Here is a 6,000-nt window from a genome sequence, read left to right as displayed (position 1 = left end):
GTTGCTCTAGGTATTATATTATATATACACGACTTTATTAGAAAAAAGTCTTCCTCCTGTGTTTCTCCTTTAGTCTCACACTACTACCACACTACCAACAACCAGCTGGGTGTCCTACAATTTAACTCAATTCTGACACTATCTACCTGGAGATAGTGTCATCCCACAGTTTAAGGGCTCAGTCCAACAAGACTTCCCCCACAAATTCAGATGCCAATTGCCTTTGGAGCCAATTGCAAGTAGTAGGTCCCCAGGTTCCCCACGACATCTGTCTGATATGGCTACAAGTTGGAGGTTCCCATGCCCTTGGATTTGATTGTTTGCTAGAAGAGCTCACAAAACTCAGGGAAACACATTTTCCAGTTTATTATATGGTAAAGGATATGATAAAAGATACAGATGAAGAGATACATAAGGTGAGGTATGGGAGGGTCCTGAATGCAGGAGTTTCTGTCCCCATGGAGTTGGGGTTCGTCACCCTGCCAGTATGTGGATGTGTTCACCAACGTGGAAGCTCTTCAAACCCTGTATTTGGGATTTTTATGGAACTTGCATTATGTAGGCATGATCCATCATTAACTCCACTTCCAGCTCCTTTCCTCTCTCTGGAGAATGGGGAGCAGGGCTGAAAATCCCAAGCTTCTAATCATAGTTTGGTCTTTCTGGTGACCTAGGAGTCCACCAAGAGTCACCTCATTAGAACAAAAGACACTGCTGTCACCCAGGAAACTCAAAGGGATTTAGGAGCCCTGTGTCAGAAACTGGGGTCGAAGACAAACTATTAGAACAAAAGATGCTTCTAGTGCTCTTATCACTTAGGAAATTACAAGGGTTTTAGGAGCTCTGTGCCAGGAACTGGGTGCAGAGACCAATATATATATTGTCTATTATCTCACAACAAATCTACTGGTATCAACATTTTACCAGTTCGAGTGAGGTACAGAAACTTTACTTCCCTTTACAACCATTTATCCTACCCCATTTATAATTGTCTTAATATTTCCTCTACATTCATTGAGAACCACATCAGACTGTGGCATAATTTTCACTTCAGCCATCAAACATAATTTAGAAAACTCAAGAGGAGAGAGGAAGTCTATTGTGTTTACTCATATTTTTGCTCTTTTGATTTTTTTCTTCCTTCTTTTTTTTTTTTTAAAGATTTTATTTATTTATTTTTTTCCCCCCCAAAGCCCCAGTAGATAGTTGTATGTCATAGCTGCACATTCTTCCAGTTGCTGTATGTGGGACACGGCCTCAGCATGGCCGGAGAAGCGGTGTGTCGGTGCGCGCCCGGGATCCAAACCCGGGCCGCCAGCAGTGGAGCACGCGCACTTAACTGCTAAGCCACGGGGCCGGCCCATTTTCTTCCTTCTTGATGTTCCAAAATTCCTTCTCTTATTTCCTTTCTGCTCAGAGAACTTCCTTTACCCATTCTTTTAAGGTAGGTCTGTTGGTGACAAATTCTCTTAGTTTTCCTTCATTTGAGAATGTCTTGATTTCCCCTTCATTCCTGGAGGATATTTTTATTGGATATAGAATTCTGGGTTGACACTTTTCTTTCAGCACCTGGAAAATATTGTGCCACTTCTTTCTGGCCTCCGTGGTTTCTGATGGGATATCTCTGTCATTTGAATAATTTTACCCCTATAGGTAAGGTGTTGTTTCTGCATCACTGCTTTCAAGAGTTTTTTCTTTGTCTTTAGTTTTCAGAAGTTTGTCTATGATATATCTTGGCATGAATTTCTTTGGAATTATCCCGTTTGGAGTTTGCTCAGCTTCTTGAATTTGTAAGTTTAGATCTTGCCAAATTTAGGAAATTTTCAGCCATAATTTCTTCATTTTTTTTTTTTTTTTTTTCAGCCTCACTCCCTCTTCTCCTTCTGGGACTCAAATGACACTATTGTTAGGTTTTTTTTGTTATAGCCCTATAGGTCCCTGAAGCTCTGTTCATTTTTTTTTTTTTCAGTCTATTTTCTTTCTCTTGGTCAGATTGGGTAATTTCTATTGTTCTATCTTCAAGTTCACTGATTCTTTCCTGTGTCTTCTCCATTCTTTTGATGAGCCTGTACATTGAGGTTTTTTATTTTAGTTATTATATTTTTCAGTTCTAAAGTTACCATTTGGTTCTTCTTGATATCATCTATTCTTTACTGAGACTTTCTATTTTTCCATTTGTTTGAAGTGTGTTTGTAATTGCTGTTGAAGCATTTTTATGATGACTGCTTTAAAATCCTTGTCAGATAATTCTAACATCTATGTCTTCTTGGTATTGGCATCTGTTGATTGTCTACTGTCATTCAAGGTGAGATTTTTCTGTTTTCTTGGTATGATGAGTGATTTTCTTTTTTCTTTTTTCTTTTGCTGAGGAAGATTTGCGCTGAGCTAACATCTGTGCCAATCTTCCTCTGTTGTGTATGTGGGTCGTTGCCACAGCATGGCCGCCAATCAGTGGTGTAGGTCCACACCTGGGAACCAAACCCATGAACCCAGGCTGCCAAAGTGGAGCATGCCAAACTTAACCACTAGGGCACTGGGCTGGCCCCCTGATGAGTGATTTTCAGTTGAAACCTTGGCATTTTGGGTATTATGAGATTCTGGGTCTTATTTAAACCTCCTATTATAGCAGGCCTCCACTGACACTGCTCCAGTAGAGGAAGGGGGCACTACCACATTACTGCTAGGTAGAGGTGGAAGTCTAAGTTCTCCAGTTGACCTCCATTGACACCTGGTGGGGAGGTGTTCCCTGTGACTTCTGGGTCGGGATGGAAATCCAGGCTCGCACATGTTCTCCATTGACCACTGGGTGGTGCTGGGGGAAGCAGTTACCACTAAGCAAGGATGACCGTCCTTGCTCCCTACTTAGCCTTCTCTGATACCCCTGCAGTGGCAGGGTGGGGCACCTCTTTATAGCGTGGCAAGGTGGAAGTCTACATTGCCCACTTGGCCTTTACTGGAAGGAGTGAGGGTGAGGCTGAAATTTTTTCTGTAGTGTTTGGCTGGAGTAGTTATTACCTAAAAGTTTTCTGTCTTATTAGGTTGTTCCTTACTTTGTCCTTTGGCTAGAGGGAGCAGGTTTTCTGCAGGGCATTTCCCAGTTGCCATGTTCTCCAGCACCCATTCTGGAATATCTGAGGCAAAAAGAAAACCCAGGGAACATACTGCTGTGTCCTTCCAGGATCCCTAGCCAGTCTGCCTCCTTCGCTCCACTTTCAGAGTCTTTTGTTGGTTTTATATAAAATGTCCAAGGTTTTAGCTGTTGTTAGTGGGAAGGATAGGGAAAAATATGTCTACCCCATCTTTCAGACGGGGAATTCTCCTCATCTGTCCATTTAAAAAAAATTTTTATTGAGGTGTTATCATTCATTCAGTACAATACAGTCTATGTCTTACCTTTTCGTACTCTTAATGGTGTCTTTTGATGAACAGAGGTTTTAATTTTAATGAAGTCTAATTTATCAATCTTTTCTTTTGCTAGATTATGCTGTTTTATGTCCTGTTCGAGAAACTTTGCCTGCCTCAAGTTCATGCAAATATTCTATTCTTTTTTGTTTCCTAGAAGCTTTATTATTTTACCTTTCATATTTAGCCCTATGATCTATTTTGAATTAATTTTTGTTTGATATGTGGTAAGGGTCAAGGTTCTTTTTTTTCCCCAGCATTATTTGTTGAAAAGACCATCCTTTCCCCATTGATTGCCATGGCATCTTTGTTGTAAATCAAGTGACTACATTTGTGCCAGTCTGTTTCCAGACTCTTCTATATTCTGTTCTTCTATTATGTCTTTCCTTGTGCCAATATCAACCTGTCTCAATTACTGTAGTTTTATAGTAGGTTTTGATTTCTCATTGTGTTGTCTTCCAGCTTTGTCCTTTTTCTTCAAGATTGTGTTGGCTGTTCTAGATACTTTGTATTTTCACCAAAAATCCTGCTTGGATGGCATTGAATCTATCAATCAATTTAGGGAGAATTGACATCTTAACTACATTGAGTCTTCCAGCCCATAAACCTGTTATATCTCTTCATTTATTTATGTCTTCTCTAATTTCTCTCTGCAATATTTTGCAGTCGTCTTGCACATCTTTCATTAGACTTATTTTTAGGTATATGATGGTTTTTGATACTCATAAATAATATATATTTTAAAAATTTCATTACCTATCCATTTTTAATAAGATGTTTATTATTTTCCCAACAACATCAAATTGGAATTTTTATAAAAGAAAATACATCCATAATCTTGCCATCTAAACAAATAAATTATTTTTCCAAGCTTTTGGGTCCTTTTTTATGTTTTAATGTTTTTATTATTGAAAAGATGATGTAATATAGAAAATTTTTGAATAAGAGAAAAAGATTATACACGATCCTAAAAACTCTTCCATTTTACATTACTTTTCCATCATTGTCTCTTAGTTTTTGCACTTTTTAAAATTATTGCAGTCATAGTATGCACACCATTTTGTAAATGTTAAAAGATAAACTGAGGCATATTAAAAATTTTAAGAGTTTATTTGAGCAAAAATCAGTTTGAATAGGGCAGCACCAAACCGGAAGTGGTTAGGAGAGCTCCACTGACAGGAGCTTAGGGGAAAGACTTTTATAGAGAAGAGGCAGAAGCAAAGCAAGGAAATTATTTGTTTGGCTGTAGCTTAAGGTTGCGTTATTTGGAAAGCCTAGTTAGCTGTTTGTGATTGGGTGTCCTTAGATTTCAATTTCCTAACCTTGAGGCATGGTTTGCTTATGTAGGCAGCCAAGGTATTAGAACAACCTCAATCTAATGGCCTCATTTAAATAATTTAACAGTAACTAAAAATTAATGTTTTGGCAAACATTTTCCATATTTCCACAGATTTTATAAATACCACTTAAAATAGCTACAAAGTGTTCCATCATGTTAGTCTACCATAATTTACTTAGTATCACCCTGTTGTTTTCTTATCCAGCAAAATGGCTAGTAATTATTTCAAATAAGGAAGAATGACAGTGGAAAAAATAGACAACTAGAGAAGAAAGGAAAAACAGACACAGAAATAGAAACCTACAGAAACAGATAAACAACAGAAAGCAGAGACTTTTTTCATGGAGCCACATCCCCATCTTGTGGCATTCTAGGATAGTAAAGCTCAATATATTCCATTTAAGTCAAGGAACACACCTAGCTTTTATGTGGAAGTTTTCTCTCCCCTTATAACATCAAGATACTTCATATCCTTGTACTCTAAAGGTTTTAAAATGGAATAAACCAAACTTGTGGGAAAGTTTAGTTAAGATGATGGATCTAGTTTGATAGACAAAGGTTTGACACACAGGTTCAGTTAGACCATTACACTCAGCTCAATTACATGTGGTCAGTAGCAACGACTTAAGTGTTTTGATCAAGCCACAACTGTGTAGCTTAGGAAATAAGTTACCCTCATGTGAAAGTTTTTCTGAAGATTTAAAAGAAAAGGTGAAAGAACCCTGGTTAAAGAAAGCCTTCCTATTCAAGGTGTAGTAGGTAGACCAGCATCAGCATCATCCAGGATCCTGTTAGAAATGCAGATTCTTGGGTCTTACCCCAGACCTACAGACTCCTAATTGGAGTTTAACAAGATCTTCAGGTTATTTACTTGCACATTAAAGTTTAAGAAGCACTGAAAGATATAATTCTTAATACTGGATTCTCTACCCTGACTGCATATTAGAATCACTTGGGGAGCTTTTAAAAACTATGATGCCTGGGTCCATCCCAGATAATTAAATAAGAATGGGCAGTGGGGAGGGAGGGTATGGACATGAGTATTTTTAAAAAGCTCCCTAGGTTATTTTTAAGGAGTTGCCAGCGTTGAGAACTGTTGGGAGGAAGTCTTTTCCTCTACTATCTTAGGTTCCAGTGGCTGGGGGCCTGCAAATTAGCTAATTGACAACAGACATTAACAGGAGAAAAGAGAGTTGCTCAATAATGGGTAGCTCTCTGAATAGCCAGAGATAAAGCTATATACACCAACTTCACGAAAG

The sequence above is a fragment of the Ceratotherium simum genome, chromosome 24 (assembly GCF_057802395.1).
Source record: "Ceratotherium simum simum isolate JZ-2026a chromosome 24, ASM5780239v1, whole genome shotgun sequence".
Lineage (NCBI taxonomy): Eukaryota > Metazoa > Chordata > Mammalia > Perissodactyla > Rhinocerotidae > Ceratotherium > Ceratotherium simum.
The sequence above is the reverse complement of the archived record's forward strand: the minus strand, read 5'-3'. Positions refer to the sequence as shown.